The 23,317-nt window shown below is 35.5% G+C and overlaps 1 long non-coding RNA gene across 1 annotated transcript; it reads left to right on the forward strand.

Annotated features, from left to right (window-relative positions):
• Positions 1-523: 523 nt before the first annotated feature.
• LOC147616427 (uncharacterized) lies at positions 524-2,397 on the forward strand. Its single transcript, XR_015262496.1, has 2 exons — positions 524-1,583; positions 1,699-2,397. It is a non-coding gene; the product is annotated as an uncharacterized LOC147616427 (long non-coding RNA).
• Positions 2,398-23,317: the final 20,920 nt, after the last annotated feature.

Below are 23,317 nucleotides of genomic sequence, written 5' to 3' on the forward strand. Positions count from 1 at the left end.
CCTCAAAATGGAAATGGCCGACTTAGTTAGTTACGACTTTATTTCCACATGAGATACTCACTTTAACAGATATGTGTGTGTATGTGGAGGAGGGGGGATTGCTTTCTAATGTATAATATATATATATATATATATAGATCTATTTATATATACATGCTTATATACCTATAGATACATACATACGTAATATATATGTGTGTGTGTATGTATGTATTTATCTATATATGCATTGGTTTTTTATATTCTCTCTTACACATGTACATAATATAATATTAGAAGATATATATGTGTGTGTATGTGGACAATTTGCTTTCTAATGTATTATATATATGACTTGATGGTGACAATTAATTGTGAGCCCCAATGCGTCTGGAAGAAACCTCCAAAGAGTGTCTTCTCTTCTTCTTTTCAAAAATTATCCTTCTCCTTTCTCCACTTAAAAGGGTAGGCGCTTTATCTTGTATAGAAGAGATTCCTTAAGATAATATAGAGAGGAAGGAACTTCTCCATACGCCCAAATTAGTAAAGACAATAACGAGGGGAGGCGGGCGGACACTGCCAAATGGCCGCCGATTATCCCCGTAAAGGTGTGAACGTATTTCATACATATACATCAACAGATCGGCAACCCTAAGGGGCGGGCGAGAGAGAGAAGGCGTAAGAGATCGGGTTTTTACTGCATAAACAGGTCCTGTGCGCGGAAACCCTAAGAGGCGGGAGAGAGATAGCTGTGGTGGCGTACAAGCCAACAGCAGCGTTTGCGGTAACAGGCTAGTCTTTCGCACTTTTCTTCTCCATGCATGTAAAAAAGAGAATGGGCTTCTTACAGACTAAGCCCATTGACACAGGGTTGTCTTTCTTTCGTAGAAGAGTATCCATTAATTCATGTATATATACGTCTCACAGTCTTCACTGTGCTGTGACTGTACATTTGAAGCATAGACCATGTATGCATTTGTCACGTGTATGTATGTGTCCATGTATGTATGCATAAATGCATCCATGTATGTATGTATTCTTGTATGCATGTATCCATGTATGGATGTGTGTCTGATTTGCTTTTCATGAGTTTCTTGTGGAATCTAAACCGTAATGGGGTCTTTGAACCCCTCAAAGAATTCTGAGCCGTATGAGTCTATGTATGCACCACCATAGCATGGGTCTTCGAATCTGTTGGGGAAATTCTAAACCGTATGAGTGTATGTATGCACCACCATAGCATGGATCTTTGAACCTCTTGATAACTTTTGAACCGCATGAGTGCATGTATGCACCACCATATCATGGGTCTTTGAACCGCACTAGTGTATGTATACACCTCCATAGTACAAGTCATTAAAGCATAGACCATGTGCATATGCATGTATGGAGTAGCATGGGTGTTTTGCAGCTGGCCGAACTGTGCTACCAAGCGTGCAGTCACAGTAAGTAAATCAGCTGCATAGAAAAATGGGTCTGTCATACCAGCCCTTCACTCTTTAAGCCAGGAAATGAAGGTTGACAGGGTCCTACATTTGGAGCTACTAATATGGGTTTTTGTTGGTTTAAATTTGTCTGCCCATTGAAGCATCTGGCGGTTGCAAGTAAGCTCTTATATTTCATAAACTCAGATTGGATTACCATCCTGCACAGTCTTTTATGATGAGCAGGTCCCTTGGCTGTAGAATTATTGTCCTGAACAAAGGGATATTTTTGCAGAGTGATGACCAAACCAAAATTACCTCTGCTCTGATTGGGTGATTCTTCCTGCCCAAGCTGATTATCAGCCACTAGTCCTGGCAGTCTAATCTGTTATTTTAGGGAATGAATCCACTGATGACTCTGAAGGGTTCCAGATCAGGAACCCTCGGCGTAGTATCACGAGTTTGCAAAACTCTAGTTGTGTTTCACTGTGATCTGACTCTGCCCCTTGAATTGAGGCATGCAAAAACAGGACTTTTGTCTGGGTTCATGGAGCTCCATTGAGGTATAATCCTGGGATTCAGCACGTGTATCGGCTTTGTGGTGCTTTTGGAGCTTCTGAAGCTCAAGGTTTTCTACTCTTTTAACCCACAAAACGGTTGTCTTGGAGAGTTTCATTAGAGTATTTAGAGTCAAAATTTTGGGTATGCAAGCATGTACAAATGGAGAGCCGTCTTGTATTCTATGGTGCAAGTTATGCGTGAGAAGGCCTTTGTAAGGTCTTGTAATGGTTTTATACAGCAGCCAATTGTGTGGTTGTAGCATGAGGGTAATTGCACTCAAGTATGACGTCTGGATTTAATACCAAATGGCTAAATCACAAGCCCATAAAACTGTCCATGTATCCATATGATTGAATCATAAGTCCATAAAGTTGTCTATGGACAATTGTCAATGAACCTATATGGTTAAATCGTAAGTCCATGAAGTTGTACATATGCTAATATTGTAGAGAGATTATATAATATCTTGTGGTAGTATTAAGTGTACAATCGCTCAATTTCATGCCAAATGTCAATAGCAAGTGTATAATAGCTGTACATATATTACTGATTAAGAAGATAAATGTCCAATGGTTGAGAATGATGAAATACTCTTGCCTTAAGTGTTTCTTTGTGATGCAAGCCTTCAAAATAGACTTCAACAATTGGTATACTTAATGGAGAGAGAGAGAGAGAGAGAGAGAGACTAACATTTAGGGAGATTGTGCTTACAAGCTAGTGGAGAGGGAAACCTACGATTTTCTCTATTCAAACATGCATTTATCAAGCAGGTAAGAATACAATAGCATGCAATCAAGCAAGCAAGAAAAGGAAAAAGAGGAGCTCACATGAAAACTACTGCAAGGGAATGATTGTGTATTACTTATTGTTAAAAATGATGTATGTATAAATGACTAGTTTTCGTACTAGGTTGGTCAATTTTAAAAATGGTATTACTAGTCTTAAGCAACTATGTACATGAAGTTCGTAGGCTTTGTGTATCTGACATTAAGCGAATGGGAAGGTCTCTTTATACGTTCCAATATCAACTTACAAAAGATAAGTGATCATATATATATATATATATATATATATATATATATATACACACACACACACATATCGCAACATAGCTTACTACGAAAGAATCTTCTCCCAACCAAAGCAAAAGAATGTCAAAGGTAGCAAGGAGTTGGAGTCTCATCACCATGTTGGGTCTCATTTACTACTTTTCTTTTGTTTATGGGTGGAAGTTAGTATAAAACACTCATCCAATCCAAAGAGGGATGCCAAAAACTTCATGAACTTTATTTCTCGACATTGGGATAGTAGTTAAAGATAAGAAAATGAAAACTAAAAGATAATAGTAGGTTAAGTCCTAGTCCATGCATGACACTTGTATTATTATATATATATATTATTATAAGGCCATATGAATTTGAACTTATGAATAATTTTAAAAGAAAGAAGAGACCAAAAACAAACAAAATTGTATTACAAAAAACTTAATAAAGACATTGGAGAAAAAAAAATAACTTGCAAAAATAAACAAATACATAAATAAATCAAACACGTCCACATACACAAGCAAATTCTTTATTGAACAACAACAAAAGAATTTCTAATAAACAAGTTAAATAAAATTTTAATAACTATTTATTAATACCAACTTTAAATGAATAATTCACTTAATACAAAAAGTGTGAACTTTATCTCAACGATTGTTCAATCATGAAATATAAGATCATCAACTTCATCATGCATAGCATGGACTAGGTGCTACAACAGCTCTACTCATGTCATCAGCATCCCAAAGTAGGTGCATGTTTATATATAAGATTTTGTCTCAACAAAGGATAGAATTTTTATATAGAGATCAACGAGCAAAGTTTTTATCACTTCTTTGGAGGTGAAAGACAAACTCAAGCATGATGAAGGCTAGCACTTACAACTAGACTAGTAAAAGTAAATCACTTTTCTATTAAAGTAATGATTAAGCAAGACTAGAAGTAATGATAAATAACAACTAAGAGCTAAAATGATCTAAATTGAAATTGGACTTTTGAGCTCTCCATTTTTGTGAAACTTATTACTTGTAATCTTAAACATTTCAAAAGCAAAAATCTCAAAAGATATATCTACTTCGATTCAAAAAGTAACGAACTTTGCTTAAAATCTTTTTAAAGGAATAATCCTTTTGCATAAGCAAATTGATGAGTTGGAAAAACTTGAGTAATAAAATTAAACTTGTTTGAATAAATATAAGAGAATTTGAATGATTGAGAAGAGACAACACCATATTTAGTTATTTTAGAAATGTTAGAAGTGAAGTAGTGAGGTATTCTTATGATATTTAAGTTGGAATGCTTGGGTTGTGTACGTTTATTATATATATCTATATTCGAACCAACACAAAGATTGAGAAATCTTAAGGTCCAAAAAAGAACAATGGTCATTATTTGTAGTGCAGTTAAGTTCACAAAACTCTTGGGGATAAATTCCTCCACTTAGAGAGGTAGGGTTTAAATACATCAAGTCTTGGAAATCAAAAATATTGGGAACAAAAAGATTATCAACAAAACGTCTCACTTTACAAAGATTGTGAAGAAAGACGGGACATATATCAACGGAAATTAGGCATTCCATAAATTCAAATTCATATGTAAAAAGATAAAAGTTGACAAGAAAAACGACACAATTAGTACTCATAGGAATACCAATGGTTTGTTTAAATAAGGAATCGCCTAAGGTTATATAGAGGTTATCTGGGCGAAAATCTAACCAAGACATAATATCATCTTGGTCTACAATATTAGTGTATCTTTTTTGTATTCTTGGCTATGTCTTGGTTTTGTTTTTCAACCAACAAAAATCAAAATGAAGAGCTGATTTTTCTATCAACAAAGCTTTGTATCTATTGTGCTCTAGTTTATAATGAAAGACTTGACAAATCAAAGATTTAATTCTATTATTGTATCTTTTTTAATTCTTGGCTATGTCTTGGTTTTTGTTTTTCAACCAACAAAAATCAAAATGAAAAGTTGATTTTTCTATCAACGAAGCTTTGTATCTATTGTGCTCTAGTTTGTAATGAAAGACTTGATAAATTTAAGATTTAATTCTATTACACAAGTCGTTTAAGTCTAATTTAGTATAAAGAGTAGTGAAATCAAAAGTTTGAAGGCACAAAGGAGAAGACTTCTCGGTGAGACTACGAGAAGAGTTTAAGAATTTAAAAATGAGAATCACTCTGTAAAAAGGTCTTACATGTGTCATTGTGTGTATGTATGTACATCAAAGTTACTGGTTGTGACAGTTTGGGTGTAGTATAGTACCGCTGCTATAGAGAATACAACAATTTGTGCAGGTCAAATAAAAGTGCTATTTTTGGTGACTTTGTGCTGTAGACAAGATGTCAAATGATGAAAGTAACCACATTGTTGTAGAGAAGCTTGACAAGAATAACTTCCATGCTTGGAGGTTTAGATTAGCAAATTTTCTAATGGGAAAAGGCTACTGGGACTACGTTGAAGGTGAACATGAGAATGCACTAGAGATACTTGAGATTAATCTAACTGTTGCATATGTAAAAGAATATAAGGATTAGAATCAAGGAGCAAGGAAAGTCATATATTGGCTTTTTATTGTATATACAAGACATCATAATTGGACATATACAAGATGCCAAGTCACCCAAGGAGGCATGGAACAAGGATTAGAATCAAGGAGCAAGGAAAGTCATATATTGGCTTTCTATTGTATACAAGACATCATAATTGGACATATACAAGATGCCAAGTCACCCAAGGAGGCATGGAACACCTTGGTGAAGTTGTATGAAACTAATACCAAGGTACAAAAGATTCAGTTGAAGAATGAACTTCATACTGTGGAGAAAAAAAACATGTCTATGAATGATTATGTCTTTAAGATCAAGGACATCGTGGAATCCCTTGCATTCACTATTAGTGTTTCTAATGATGATGATAAGATGAAAGTATGTCTATATAGTCTTAGGCCACAATACAAGGCATTCAAGATGTCTATTCAAACTTGGGAGAACATTCCCAACTTTACAAATTTGGTATCAATGCTAATCATTGAAGAAAAGAGTATGGGTGAAGATCAATCTTCACAAAACAAAGGCAGTTCGGAGCAACATGCCTTTTACACAAATGCAAGTAGAGGACAAGGTAGAGGTCGAGGCTATCCCAAGGTGGTGGCCAAATAAGTAATCAAAATTATGGTCAGCAAACAACAACATTCCCATGAATCACAACAACACAAGGTGGAAGAGGTTAGTTCAGAGGCAAGGGGAGTCAAAGATGTTGACACAGATCTAATTCTAGGAAAATAGAGTAAAAAGAAACTTGCAAGAAATTGATTAAATCAACCCAAATAATTCATCAAAACCACAAGTTCAACATATTTAATATTTGAGTGAATAACAAACAATACTTAGCACGACTCCAATATTGGGTGTAATTATTCCTCCTCATGTGTGTGGCCTCTTCCCACATATGAGTATTTAAGCAATACTTTATTCCAAATTAGACCATAATATAAAAAGGTGCTTTTCTTGCACGACACTCTCTTATTCTCAACATAGAGTGTCCATAAATTGAGGATAGGGTTTAAAGTATATCACGCTTTACAAAATATTAAAGTTCAAGTCTATGCTTGTGATAAACTAAAGCTTTCCAAAATAAATCAAATTGTGCACAAGCTAGCACATATATATACAAAGCTTGTTTACAAAAAATGTGTGCCAACTTCCAAGTGATAATTATGTGCGAATTCTTCTCAATCTCTAGAATCCTCTTTACCTATAAAATACTCAACAATAAATTAGTAAAAAAATATTTCATAAGGATACAAACCATAACCACACACATGTTTGCTAGGCATAAGCAACACCCTTCCATGTAAACCAATTGAAACAAACATTGGAGGTCCTAATTATACGTCAATATACATCAAACCTATTAATATTTATAATGGAATTACCCATGATATTAACATGATTTGGTTTGATGATGCGAAGATAATCCAAGTGTCCTCGAATTATCTAAGAGGGTAGAATAATATTTTTAGGAGGGCTTAATATTTTAAGCCCTCCTAAAAATATTATTCTACCCTCTTAGATAATTCGGGGATGCTTGGATTATCTTCGCATCAAACCAAATCATGTTAATATCATGGGTGATGCCATTATAAATATTAATACGTTTAGTGTATATTGATATATGTTTGGGGTCTACTCAAATACCATCAACAGAAACAATGTGCCTTATATATTCAATTTTGTCTTAAAAGAATTTGCTCTTTTCACAATTGACATAGAGCTGATTCTGTTGAATAAGTGAGAACACTTTTCTAAATGTTGTTCGTGTTCTTGGCGATTCTTACTAAAAACTATGATATCATCAAGAAACACTAAAATAAGTTTGATAAATGAATAATTAAATGCAATAAGAACTCGTGCATCCTTCTTGCCATCATAGTTCTGGAAAGTGATGCTCTAGTTTGTGTCGGAGTTCACGCTCACTAGCAATTTGATCTTGTAATGCTAAGATTTGCTCTTGCATAGTGGGTTGTGCAGATAGAGAGATAAAGAAAGTGGGGTTTAATAATGTAGATAAATAAATAAAGACAGGAACTTAGCTCTTGAACCGTTGAATTCGGGTTTGAAGTCGTCAAATGGTTGATCTTGACATCGTCCTTTTACTCCAATTCCAAATAAAATCCGAGCATGGTCAAGAAGCTTGAGTTTTCGATCGACTTTGGTAAAAAATTTAAAGCCACTTGAAAGATGATGCTTGATGTCATGAAGAAATTGGAGCCAAAATAGCACCTCCAAGAATTGTCGATTTTTTTAAAATGCTCGTGGATGTCCAAAATTTTTGTTACAAGAGGCTTCCAATTTTTCAAAAAAAGAGATGAAACTTTTTTGTAAATTTTTGGAGAAGAACAGCAAAGGAAAAATTTTGAAGCTTCTTCTTTTTAATTCCAAAAAAAAGAAGAAGAAAATAGAATCCTGCAAAAGTAGTTTCTCCACAAATTGATTTATGGAAGATTATGCACCGTCCATTATAGGTTTCGTGTCGTTTTGCACATGTCCTTTTGCAGTGGTTTAACAAATGGATTATGAGACTCAAACCTCCTTCAAGTGCTGATTTAATCCATATGGTTAGATCGATGTGAGGCTATGAATTTGGGAAAACCATTTTTCAAGAGAGAAGTGGTTTAGTGGTTTTCTACAGAGTGGTTTGCCATCCCCTTTATCCTTTGGTCTTTGCCCATTGGATAATAGAGTGCAACTCTTCAAAAACCTTTGAATCAAGCTTTCAATTCTTGCCTCCATCTTCTTAGACCCAAGCTCTAATACCACTGATATGGATCCAATTCTAGGAAAATAGAGTAAAAAGAAACTTGCAAGAAATTGATTAAATTAATCTAAATAATTAATCAAAAACCAAAAATTCAACATATTTAATATTTAAGTGAATAACAAATAATACTTAGCTCACAAATCACGATTCCAATATTGGGTGCAATTATCCCCCCTCATGTGTGTAGCCTCTCCTCACACATGAGTATTTACGCAATACTTTATTCCAAATTAGGCCATAGTTTCTAAAAATACAAAAAGGTGCTTTTCTTGCATGACACTCTCATGCTCAAAATAGAGTGTCCATAAATTGAGGTTAGGGTTTAAAGCATAACACGCTTTACGAAATATTAAAGTTCAAGTCATAAACTAAGGCTTTTCAAAAATAAATCAAAAGCTAGCACATGTATATATAAAGCTTGTTTACAAAAATATGTGCCAAGTAATAATTTTGTGCGAATTCTCCTCTTAGTCAATCTTCAAGAATCCTCTTCACCTATAAAATAACCAACAATAAATTGGTAAACAAATATTTCATAAGTATACATACCATAACCACACATGTTTGCTAGGCATAAGTAACCTGGGAATCACTCTTCTATACAAACCAACTAAAACAAACATTGGAGGCACCAAACATACGTCAATATACACCAAACGTATTAATATTTATAATGGCATCACCCCCTATCACCCATGATATTAACATGATTTGGTTTAACACAAAGATAATCCAAGCGTCCCTGAATTATCTGAGGGTAGAATAATATTTTTAAGAGGGCTTAAAATATATTCTCATAACAGAGGTCATGAAAATTGACAAAGGCAGCAAAATGATACATGATGTTTTTATTGTAGCAAAGCTAGGCATTTTGTAGATTGCTATAAGAAGCAAAATGACATGAGAAATGAAAAAGTGCAACAAAATAACTATGCGTCCTCTAGTAGAAGTAATGAGGACAATGAAAGGTTGTTTATTATGCAGTAGCATGTACTTAATGATGTGTTGAGAAATAATGTATCCACATGCAATGATGTAGGGTATGTGGATTCAGGTGCTTCAAACCACATGACCAATCATGGTGAGTGGTTCAAGGATATGAAAAATCGTGAAAAGCTAGGTTTTGTTGATACAGGGGATGATATTGCTTATCCAATTTTCCATGTTGGAAATGTGCCATTATCTATGTAGGATGATAAGGTGAAGTATCTGGTAGATGTACTTCACGTTTCAAATATTACAAAGAATTTGATTTCTGTTGGCCATATGATTGAGCAGGGTTTGCAGGTGTGGTTTAACCCTAATGGTTGTTATATTGAAGACTTTAAAGATAAATGCAGGTTGCTTTTGCAAAAGGCAATAGAGTGGGCAAAATGTTTACGCTAGATGTAAATATGTCTGAAGTGAAAGATGCAATGTTTGCACAACAGGGATCAGGAGTTGTTGCAGATACAGACATTTGGCATGAGAGAATTGGGCATGTAAATGTACAAAGAATAAAGTCGATGTAGACTAAAGAAATTGTGACAGGGCTACCTAAGTTTAAGGTTGATGGTGTGCAAAAAGTATGTGAAGCATGTTAATTTGGAAAGCAGACAAAGCATATATTTCCACATGATAGAAATGTGAGCATGAATGTACTAGATGTTGTGCATTCAGTTGTGTGGGGTCTTGCAAAAACTGCGTCTATGTAGGTGGCTGTAAGTATTATGTAACATTCATTGATGACCACATGAGGAAAGTGTGGGTGTATTTCATGAAGGAGAAGAGCAAAGTTTTCACTCATCTTCAGAATTTTAGAGTGATGGCTGAAAAATAGACAAGAAAGCATGTGAAATGCCTAAGGTCAGATGGAGGGGGAAAGTACTTCTCCAATGAGTTATCTATTTTTTTTGACAAAAGAATGGCATTCATTGATGACCACATGAAGAAAGTGTGGGTGTATTTCATGAAGGAGAAGAGCAAAGTTTTCACTCATCTTCAGAATTTTAGAGTGATGGTGGTTGAAAAATAGATAAGAAAGCATGTGAAATGCCTAAGGTCAGATGGAGGGGGAAAGTACTTCTCCAATAAGTTATCTATTTTTTTTTTGCAAAAGAATGGCATTCAGAGACAGTTTACATGTAGATACACTCCGTAGCAAAATGGGATTACTGAGTGGAAAAACAAGCACATTGTAGAGATAGTGCGAGCATTGATGATAGAGAAGAATATGTCGCATAGCTATTGGGCTGAAGATATTTCTACAATAGTTTATATCATGAATAGGACTTCGACTGCAGCCATACATGATGTAACACCAGAGGAGAAATTCACTGGCAAGAGACTTGATTTGTCTCACCTGAAAGTTTTTGGATGCATTACCTATGTGCATGTGTTAGATGAGTTGCGTATGAAGCTAGATCCAAAAGCAAAAAAATGTGTGTTTATTGGATATTCCCTTGAGAAAAAGGGATATAGATGCTACAACTCTACTACTCGTCGTGAGTTGAGAGTAAGCAGAGATGTCGTATTTGATGAAATGAGTAGCTAGTATGCTGTTGAAAAAGATGTTGTAGTTAGGGGCTGATGTAACTGGAAGTGTGATTGCATAGAATGCAAGTCAGCAAATCAAAGTCATTGAGTGGACTTGGAGAATCCTCTTGTGTTGGGTCTGTTATAGACCATGGAGTGGCAAGCTGGGTCAAAACACCAGTCCTAAAAATGCAGTTGGTACATCACATAAAGGCAAAGAGAAGGTTGGTGAGCCTCTTGGTATGCTTGACATTTTGCACGGCATTCTTTTGTCGATAAAGAGTCTAGTGGCTCAGAGCAAATCTAGTGGCTCAGAGCAGAGTCTTGATGATGAGCTTGGGCTTCTAGCTATTATAAAACCTAGTACAAGGCAAGAGAAGCTGTAAAAATTCTTGGTAGTGATCATGGACAACGTAGGTCAGGGAGATTTAGAAAACCTATTGAGACAGGTTGACTTATGATGGTTATGTGGCTCATCATTATGCATATATGGCTAAAGTTGTGGAAGATGTTGAACCCACATGTCTTGAATAAGCTATTGGGAATGTAGATTGGGAGAAAGCCATGGATGAAGAAATGGCTACATTGGATGCAAACGAGACTTGGGACTTGGTGCCTTTGCCTGAGGACAAGAAGGATATTGGATGCAAGTGGGTGTACAAAATAAGTCACAACACATATGGAAGTATTAGTAGGTATAAAGCAAGATTGGTTGCCAAAGATTATGCTCAAACTTATGGCATTGATTATGAGGAGATGTTCAATCCCGTTGCCAAGATGGCAACTGTGAGAGCTGTTATTACGGTGGCTGCATTAAAGGATGGGCGTTACATCAAATGGATGTTAAGAATGTGTTCTTGCATGGTGATTTGCAAGAAGAAGTGTAAATAGATTAGCCACCACCAGATTATGAAGATGTGGGTCACCTTGATTTGAAACAAGCACCGAGAGCATGGCATGATAAGATAGCACAAATATCTTATCTCACCATTGGCTTTCATGTGACAGATGTTGATAATTCACTCTATGTATAGAAGAGTGATAAGGACCTTGTGGTCATCACAATCTATGTGTATGACTTGGGCAACAATGGAGAGGAAGTTGAGAGTGTGAAATGTGTCCTCAAGCAAAAATTTGACATGAAGGATTTAGGTGAGCTAAGATACTTTCTTGGCATTGAGGTTATCAGGACGGCCAAAGGGCATATGGCTGTCATAGAGGCAGTATGCATTAGACATGCTGTTTAAATATGATATGGCTAGTTGTAAGCCAATTTCTATGCCATTAGATTCATATGGCAAGTTGAGTGCAATTGCGGGTGAGATCTTGGAGAACCCCGCTATGTACATGAAGATAGTGGGTAGCGTGATCTACATGACGATCACTAGGCAATATTTGAACTATACAGTTGGATTAGAGAGTAAGTTTATGCAGGTTTCTCACGAAAGCCACATTTGGATGGGGTGAGGCACACATTGCGCTATGTGAAGTACACATTAGACTATGGTCTCTTTTATAAGGCTAGTATAAACTTATAGGTGTTTGGATACATCGATGTAGATTGGGCTAGTAGAATCACAAATAGGAGATCTACCAATGGAGCCTTGTTATGTATTATAGTTTTTTTTCGGCTATGTCGATTGTGTTTGCTTTGGCTGGGAGCTCATCTTCTCAGGTACCTACGATGCCATGGTTTTGGTCATATTCTCTTTGCTGCCGGAATGGGCAGCCTTTGCATTCATGGGACAATGATTTTTTGAATCCTATTTGAAGGGTTTTTGTGTATTGATGCTTTGTTATGGCTTATGCATCTTATGGTTGCATGACTCATATAAACTCTGATAATTTCTTGCTTTTCTAAAAATACGAATGTTAGCCCTAAATAACATGTATGCCATTCAAAGGAGTGCATGCCTCATATAAACTCTGATAATTTCTTGCTTCTTTGAATATTTGTGAATATTAGTCCTAAAAAATTCTCATTCATGTCATTCAAAGGATATTTTATTTAAGCTTTTAATAGAATTTTATGTTGGTATGTAGAAACGAAATTTTAAATTTTGCTTGGAATAAACGTGTCATTTTTTCTATTCTGAACGCTGATATTTTGGTTCTGTGTATCTGTGTATCTGTGCTTGATTCTGAACGCTGAATAATTTGGTTCTGTGTATCTGTGCTTGACACCGCATCTGAATATGTGGATCTAAATATCAGGTTTATCTTATTCAATGCATATATTATTTGTTTGTGGCATACACACAGAAAGATTGGGGTTCTAGCTTTTCTAAAAATGCGACTGTTAGCCCTAAATAATATGCATGTCATTCAAAGGATCTGGCTATTACTGTTTCAACTCTAATGATCCATTTAGTTGTATAGGACTAATCTCAAACCATGCTATTATTTTTTAGTCATAATGAATGACTCATATAATGCATGACTCATATAAACTCTAATGATCTGTCTATTACCATTTAGTTGTATAGTGCTAATCTCAAACCTTGCGTTAAGATGGCTTTTTGATATATATCCTGATTCAGGGCTGTGTAGAGTTAACAATCTTCAGCTCATATTTCTTGCTCTCTAGTTGTTAAAATCCATCACTAAGAATCTAAACATTGTACTGTATTATGTGATTTCCACATAAGGGTGATGCTGTGTTCCCACCTTTGACAATCTATGGAGGTAACACTGTTGATTTCAGACCACACATTCGGATTAGTTTTTCTATTTGTTGAACACATTTATAAATGGTTGTGGATAAAACACATGCTTTCAATGATTTGATTACTCTATGGGATAGGGAATACTGTCATGAGCTATAGGTTGGGACTATGGCTAAGGTCTACTATGGTAGTAAATTGACATCTATCTCTTGGGTATGCCTATACTTATGGAGTGGACTACAAGACATTTGATCCTCTGATTGCTTGGATGTATGATAATCATTTGGTTTCCAATGGTTACATCTACCAAGAGGATCTTCTCCCCTTTTTTGGTTTTTTTTAATCGATAATTTTGGCCCTGATTCTACGGCTGCGTATAGTGACTCACTTCACTTATCTCTTACTTTTGATTATGTTTGCTGCTAGTTAGAAACTAATGAGTCGAACCTTGGATGACTAGCAATAAAACAGATGACAAGTGTCAGCCAGCAGCGGGGTGTAGCTTGGGCATGGACATACAAGGTCCATTAGTTTACCCACTCTGAGGACTATTATGCCATTCGTCTTACATTTTTTGAGGATGATTACAAGTTATGTTATGTTATGATAAAAAATTGGTTATCTATTTAAAAATAAAGAATTGACTCCTAAAGTTTATCCTATTAAAGGGACTAATTAACTCAACCACCATAGCTTAAACATGGGGTTCTTTGAGTGACATCTATAACATGTGGTAGGTCTTAGGATGCCTGCAATACACATACATGCTAACAATCTATTTGTCTGTTTGGATGGATGCAAGTAACACGATTTACCCTCTCAAATGTCTCACAATTTAAGCTTTACGACACATGTTTCATTATTTGAGACACACTCCCTTAATTTATGACATGATTATTGTAGATAATACTATTGTTGTGTAATCATGGTTAATACTCCCTTAATTTATGACATGATTATTGTAGATCATACTATTGTTGTGTAATCATGGTTAACACTTCATTTATCAAGATTGTTTGGGTTATTGAATTTATTGTTCGGTAGTGGTTATGTTATAAATATAGATCAAACACACACACACCATGTATGGAGTAGCGTGGGTGTTTTTGCAGCTGGCCGAACTGTGCTACCAAGCGTGCAGTCACAGTAAGTAAATCAGCTGCATAGAATTATTGGGCTTGTCATACCAGCCCTTCACTCTGTAAGCCAGGAAATGAAGGTTAACAGGGTCCTACATTTGGATCTATTCACATGCCCATTGAAGCATTTGGTCTCAGCGGCAGCTTCCAAAGCTCAAGGATTTCTAGTCTTTTAGCTTACAAAACGGTTGACTTGGAGAGTTTCACTAGAGTATTTGGAGTCGAATTTTTGGGTGTGCAAGCATGTACAAATGGAGAGCTGTCTGGTGTGAGTTATGCATGATGAGAAGGCTTTTGTAAGGTCTTGTAGTGGCATCATACACGATACAAGAGAAACCACTTAGCCCCTCTGCCTCTACCTCTAGAAAGCATGAAGTTGAAAATGGTAGAAGGAAAGAGAAAAAATGTAAACTAAGCATGGCATTGGTTGATTGATTCACCCATCTTATTTATACCCTTGGTATATTGGGCGCTCATGTTTGAACTTGTCCAAACACATGCCCCTTGGTCTCTTGTGGTATATTACATTGAGGTCTAGCTGTTGGTTGTAGCTCTTGAACATTGTTGTCCTTTGGCTTTTTATTTATTTATTTATTTATTTTCATTTTTTTTTGCCTAAGTCAAGTGTTCGCACCCAATGTTTGTATTTTCTTTGTTGCCATGTTTGTATTTGCTATCCTTTGGGCTACTAGCCTTTAAGCACTTTACTTCTCGACCTTGATCCATTGACCCTTGCACAAACATCTTGATCTACTTGATCCTTACCAAAAGTCGACCAACAATGAGATCAATGTCTTGTACATGGAGAGTTTGGTAAATTTTAACATGAAAAGAGTGGCCAATCAAAGAATAGACGATATCAATGTAAAAGTAAAATGAATAATGGACAAATTGAAAAGGTGCTTGATCTTGGACTTAGAGTATATTTGCACAAAGTTATGTGAAAGGGAGGGGCCTATTTTAGCCCATACAATGCGTTCTAGAGTCTCCATACTTTGTTTTTTGAACTGCGTATCTCAAAACTAGGTGGCTACACCACATAAACCTCCTCCTTGAGATGACCATTTAAAAAAGATGATTTCATATCCATTTATAATATCGACCACTTACCATAAATGGCCAAGGCTAGTACTATATGAATAGTGGTAAATCTACCTATGGGGGTAAATGTCTCCCTAAAATTCAAACCCTTCGACCCTTGTACTTATCCAATGCACCATTAGACTTGTACTCGGCCTTTCAAACCCACTTGGTGCCAAAATAACTTTTCATTTTACAAGACGATCCACAAGATCCCAAGTGTGGTTTCTCATAATAATTGAGTCATACTTTGGCTTCATAACCCTCCAGTTTGGATTTACTAATACTTCCTCCAAGATGGTTGGGTCTAGCACTTTCATTATCTCAACCATCAAGGCCATTTTGACAATTTGAGAGTTATCCCCATGTTCTTCTTGTAAGATTCCTCCCCCATGTCTAGTATCTTCCCCTGTAATCAATCCCTCTTCAGAAATATAAAGACCTTGTTTCTAACTGTTTTAACCTAGAGAGAGAAAATATTCTAGAGAGAAAATATTTAGATTTTTAATATTTTTGGATAGAAAATTATCTCATCTTATTAAAATAAGTTCCCCTGAAATAGAAATTCAAAAAGAACTTTCCTATGTGTAATTAGAATTTATTGGAAATGGGTATAAAGGACCTTAGCCTAAGGGTCTAGATTTTCAAAAAAAAATTAGATTATGGTCCAATTAAGGTTCCTATGGGCCAATAGCATCAATCCATGTGTAGGGAGGAGATAAATCCAATTTGTAAAAGAAGATACCCAAAAATGAGTAACTGCTCACATAAGATGAAGAGTTGAAAATGTACAAGGTTTATTAGTAAAAAACTATGAGCAATATTAAAAATATGAGATATTTTGGGTATAATGATTCCATTTTGACACATATGTAAGGAAGGGGAGTTCTTTAAAGGAGGTGCATATTTCACATAAGATGAAGAGTTGAAAATGTACAAGGTTCATTAGTAAAAAACTATGAGCAATATTAAAAATATGAGATATTTTGGGTATAATGATTCCGTTTTGACACATATGTAAGGAAGGGGAGTTCTTTAAAGGAGGTGCATATTTCACATAAGACGAAGAGTTGAAAATGTACAAGGTTTATTAGTAAAAAACTATGAGCAATATTAAAAATATGAGATATTTTGGGTATAATGATTCCATTTTGACACATGTAAGGAAGGGGAGTTCTTTAAAGGAGGTGCATATTTCACATGCTTGAATGAGTTTTAAACTCATAAAAATTGAGATATTTCATCTCTCCTCTCTCCTCATTCAAGTCTAGTTCCAAAAAGTTAGCCTAACTGACCTAAAAATGGTCAAAAAGTAACCAAACTGACTTGGAAAATTCTAGAATCAGTTTGTTTGGTTAGGAGCTCAATTTTTCCTATAAATAGAAGCCTCCCCTTGTTGAAAAAAATATAGTGTCTTATGCTTTGTTACTCTACTTCACCTAAGCTAACTGTGAATTCTTTAATAATTCACTAGTTTTTGACACTTCTCTCTTTCTTCAATTCCCATTGGTGGCTCCATCAACATACTAAACCAATTGATTGGTTGGGGGCCTCTACCGTGAATAAAGAATCAAGCAAATTGTAAGGTAAGTATGGTGAATTTTGATCTTTTCTATAATTTCTCAATGTTTCTCTCTTCTCAACCCCTCTCAAGCTTGAGAAGCTTAATTGGTATGGTTTTTGAATGCTATTGAAGTTAATTGATTAATGATAGTAAAGAATTACATAAATTTCCATTTATGTTTAATTCTAATGGCTTCTTCTCTCTCTCACTTAAGAAATAGTCATACACATGACCCATTCTTAATCCAAATGAAGCTTTTCATAAAGCTTTTTCTTAATCCAAGATTAATCTATGCTTAAGAACAAATTAATGGTTTTTTATCTATACTCTTAGTTTATGTATTCCATGATTATTTTTGATTCAATCCATTAAGGGTTGATGATCCAATTAGGGATCATTCTAATCATTCCCTTAAAGATAAGCCTTATCTTTTAAAATAATTGAGATTTATCGGTTATAGTAGCGGAGCTATGGCAAAATTTTATAAAAATTTACACATAAAATAATTTCATTCAAAGCATGAAAAGAGGATTTCCTACCATATTCTAGGAATTATCATCCTAGATTAATTAAAAGAATTTCATAGTAATCATGGAAAAATTAAATTTTTATATTATGCATAAAAGATAAATATTTTATTATAAAAGTGTTACTTTTAGCATAATTGAAATTCATGCATAGAGGTATGTATAAGAGATGAATATTTTATTATAAAAGAGTTACTTTTAGCATAATTGAAATTCATGCATAGAGGTATGCATAAGAGATGAATATTTTATTATAAAAGAGTTACTTTTAGCATAATGAAATTTCATGCATAGAGGTATGCATAAGAGGTGAATATTTTATTATAAAAGAGTTACTTTTAGTATAATTGAATTTCATGCATAGAGGTATGCATAAGAGATGATTATTTTATTATAAAAGTGTTACTTTTAGCATAATTGAATTTCATGCATAGAGGTATGCATAAAAGATATGGGAAGTGATAAGATGTGATAAGATGCATATGAGATGAGTTAGGATGTGATAAGATGAGTTACGAAGTGATAGGATGTGTATGGGATGAGGTAAGAAGTGTATGTGATGGGATAAGATGTATATGGGTTGTGATAGGGTGAGAATATGGATGTGAATGTGGATGGGTATGTATGGATGTATGCATGTAAATGTGGATGTATGGATGTGAATGAGGATATGGATGTGGATGCATGGATGTAAATGTGGATGTATATGTATGGATGTATGCATGTAGATGTGGATGTATGAATGTGGATGTATGGATGTGAATGAGGATGTGGATGTGGATGTATGGATGTAAATATATGATATGTGATGTGAAGGAATCTGAAGTGATGAGATGGAAAATGATGTGATGGGATGAGTACACATATAAATGGAATGTGGAATAAGTAATGTGGATTGATGAGGGATAATGTGGAAAAATGAGAGTTAATATAGAAACTGTATTTTGTGACTATTTGTAAATGTTGTTTGTAAATGACTGTTTTATGTCAAGAATGCTGGGAAAGCATTTTGACCATCTTGTGATTAAGGTCGTGGAGACCTAACTGATAAAGTTGCAACTGCTGACGGAGAGTCAATGGAGGATGTCTCGCGTAGCAAGGTCGGCCGAGGTCTTGACCAGCCTCGGTGCGATTAAAATGGTGAGCTTCTGGTATACGGTGGATGAGGGGCCAAGGAAGCAGCCTATGAGTGAAGCGCTAGGTCACCTACGAAGAATCCTAGAGGGTGCTGACCATACGGTGCTCGGGCTCTGGGTCGCCCAGGATACCCACGCGTGCGTCGACGAGGAAGATATTGGAACAAGGAGTAAGAGTTGTTTTCTAAAATCGGGCATGGATATGGTCGACTGACCTTGCTGGTCCTCAACGGATGAGTCCATGGCTCTTTATATGGATCTGTTGGGTTAATCTTGCTGATCTTCAACGAGAATCCATCTTGATAAGTGATTATATTGCCGAGTATTATGGGCTAGGAACTATTGAAACGGCCCCTGAGTGGACAGGTGGTGAGCGTCCTAGTTGCCAATGATGCCATAGATACTCTGATGAAGGAATGATGGGAAATTAAGAATCAACCGGATAAATTGGAAGATGGTGATCAATGATACTATGGTTTTATTACAGGATTGTTTTAAAATCTGTGAAAAGGCAATTTCATATTGGGTGTGTAAGTGGTGTGACTAGTTTTATTTTTGCATGAACTTTCGGCTAGGGGGCCTTGGAACTCTTTTCCGTGGTACCCGGGACAAAACCTAACCAAATTCTTAATTGGATACCATCACTACAGTGGTTGGGCGGTTGGCTAACCCATGGGATTAGATGGGGTTAGGCTGGACTGATGGATCCGTAAATCGAGACTCAAATTCTGTTACTACGATAGATAAAGCAAATCTCGGATAATAATTGTTCTATGGATAGGAATCAACGACTGTGCCTCTTGATGGGGAAAAAAGCGTTGATTCCAATGATCCAAGTGCAAGTTTCTTCCTTGATCTGACCAAGTATCTTTATAGATGCAGTCGGATCTGTTTGATCAGTAAGGGTTTGACTACGTTAGAGTAAAAGTTTTCCTGGTGGAATCACCCGTGCTTTCTGGTAAAGGAAGTTTTTTCGGGTTCGGTTTTGGAACAACGACGGATTAATCTCTTATCCAGATATCCGTGGGTGAGGCCTCGAATGTGGGACCCCTGTCCCGCACGAGAAGTGCTACTTCCGTTGCCAGTATCCTGAATCTGTTGCTCGGTGGGAACATAGGGATCTTACAGTTGGTATCAGAGCATTTGGTTAATAAAGATCAACTGAGAAGACAAATATGTCAAAAATTTATCAAGAAGCACAAAAAGGTTGTAATTGTGTGATATAATTCATATAATTTGATATTCAAACTGAAATTCGTAATTTGGTAATTGGGTCTTCAGATGGAAATACCGCAATTATATAGAATCCCTGACTTGCTTGAGGCCTAGACATGATGGTATTTACCTTATAATTCCAAGGGCTGTGACTACCGTATATACCGAGAGTATAACTGTAGCTCTTTACTGACAGTATATACGAGTAAATCTAAGACTTGAAATTATAAGCGTTAATGCTATCCAGATGATGATTTCGAATGTGGTTGATATGATTTTTAATTCTGTTTGAGAATTGACAAATTGAATTGGATTCTGATTGAAAATTCTGATTGAAAAATGATGATTTCTGAAATTTAGTTGAAATATAATGAAACCACAATGAGGAGGAATGGGACGAGTCCCTGTGATGATATTCATAACAGGAATGATGATAATGAATTCAAAAAATCACTATGAGATTAGTGGATTGTGTTGTCAGATTGCTATTGTTAACACTTGACTCGGTAGATCAAGTTAAGGGATGACAAATTGAGGACTAGCTTAACTGAAATTCTCATAGAGGAATGTTCAAAAGGAAATTTTTCGATCTAATGGACCATTATCGTGTTAAAGATATGAATGATATGATTGAATGAATTGTTATTTAATTATGAGTTCTATATAGGGGATATTTATCCCAGTATTCTGTTGGGTTGACCAGAATATAAGGAACCCTAGAATAAATTGGATCTTAAGAAAAAGAGTTGTCCTCTACTTGGCGAGATGAGGACATCTCGCACTTTTTTAAGTGGGGTAGAATGTAAGATTCCTCCCCAGCCTTCGAGGTATATAGGAGTAAGAACCTCCCTTTCTGATCTTATAATTATTCCCTCTCTAAAATAAAAGAAAGATTCTGTTTAAAAAAGGAAGACCCTCTCCCTAGAATACTTCTCAGGAGTCACGCCTATTTTAAGAATTCAGAACAATGAGTTCAGAAGTGAAAATCGGTGTTTTGGATACCAAGGTTTTGGTTTTCATTCGAGTATGGCCCAAAAGAAATTCTTTATCTCTTGGGGAGTATAAGAAGTTATCTCCCAGATATTGTGAGCCTTATATCTGAATTCAATGAAAGTAGGTGACTTAGCCTACAAGCTTCTTTTACCTCCTCATCTCAAAGCTCTTAATGTATTTCATAGAAATATGTGCCAAACCCAAATCATGGAAAGACGGTACAAACTTCAATTAACAAGATACCGTTGGCTTCTAAGTTACGCTAGCTCCTTCCTTTATATAAGTCGTAACTTTTACGTGTTGCTCACAGTAATCTTACTTCCATCGATCTCCCTTCTTCTTAATCTCCTTCATGGCTTGGCAATAGGAATTAGTTTTATCCATGATGATTTCTCACCTTCAAGACGTAAGAGAGTCTGTGAAGAAGGATTTTATAGAACAGTATGAGCGCTCACTTTTCCCTCACTTGGGAACTTTTGTAGCACAGACCAAATGGCGGACCTATCAAGACATAACTAGGGTAACACCGTGGGGTCAGCAGCACTTTCGTAACAATGTCTGCTTGGCCATGGTTATTGAAGCCTTAGGTTTGGGTCCTCGATACTACTGCGTCATGAGATCAAGGCATCTTGGGTTTTCTGAGCGGGTCTAAATACTGGTGTGTTTTCTTCCTCATCAAAAGATATGCCTTTACCCCGTTTTTGGCTTGCCTCTCAGAGGTCCTTTTGTTAGATCGCCTCATACCACTGAGATAGGTGCGGCAAAAACCAACAGAATTATTCCCATAGATGAGTTACCCTATACTTGTGCAGCTTGTGAGTGCTGCTTTTGTGACCATATGATGGACGGGCTTATGGAAGTGTAAAGAGTTCTTCTATCTTACTGTATAAGTTTCGAGAATGAATAAAGTTTAAATCTTGTTCTTATCTTGAATCTTGCTCTGTTTGAGACTTTTCTTGGTGGTTAATCCTGATTTAAATTTTTCTCTAAGTCTCATAATTCCTGCATCTTGCGAAATTATCCCAATTTGCGAGATGAGGACATCTCGTGTTTTTTAAGTGGGGTAGAATGTAAGATTCCTCCCCCAACCCCCTTTTGATGTCTAGTATCTTCCCCTGTAATCAATTCCTCTTCAGAAATATAAAGACCTTGTTTCTAACTGTTTTAACCTAGAGAGAGAAAATATTCTAGAGAGAAAATATTTAGATTTTTAATATTTTTGGATAGAAAATTATCTCATCTTATTAAAATAAGTTCCCCTGAAACAGAAATTCAAAAAGAACTTTCCTATGTGCAATTAGAATTTATTGGAAATGGGTATAAAGGACCTTAGCCTAAGGGTCTAGATTTTCAAAAAAAAATTGAATTATGGTCCAATTAAGGTTCCTATGGGCCAATAGCATCAATCCATGTGTAGGGAGGAGATAAATCCAATTTGTAAAAGAAGATACCCAAAAATGAGTAAATGCTCACATAAGATGAAGAGTTGAAAATGTACAAGGTTTATTAGTAAAAAACTATGAGCAATATTAAAAATATGAGATATTTTGGGTATAATGATTCCATTTTGACACATATGTAAGGAAGGGGAGTTCTTTAAAGGAGGTGCATATTTCACATAAGATGAAGAGTTGAAAATGTACAAGGTTCATTAGTAAAAAACTATGAGCAATATTAAAAATATGAGATATTTTGGGTATAATGATTCCATTTTGACACATATGTAAGGAAGGGGAGTTCTTTAAAGGAGGTGCATATTTCACATAAGATGAAGAGTTGAAAATGTACAAGGTTTATTAGTAAAAAACTATGAGCAATATTAAAAATATGAGATATTTTGGGTATAATGATTCCATTTTGACACATATGTAAGGAAGGGGAGTTCTTTAAAGGAGGTGCATATTTCACATGCTTGAATGAGTTTTAAACTCATAAAAATTGAGATATTTCATCTCTCCTCTCTCCTCATTCAAGTCTAGTTCCAAAAAGTTAGCCTAACTGACCTAAAAATGGTCAAAAAGTAACCAAACTGACTTGGAAAATTCTAGAATCAGTTTGTTTGGTTAGGAGCTCAATTTTTCCTATAAATAGAAGCCTCCCCTTGTTGAAAAAAATATAGTGTCTTATGCTTTGTTACTCTACTTCACC

The sequence above is a fragment of the Cibotium barometz genome, chromosome 38, assembly GCF_041138505.1.
Source record: "Cibotium barometz isolate CiBa-2024 chromosome 38, ASM4113850v1, whole genome shotgun sequence".
Lineage (NCBI taxonomy): Eukaryota > Viridiplantae > Streptophyta > Polypodiopsida > Cyatheales > Cibotiaceae > Cibotium > Cibotium barometz.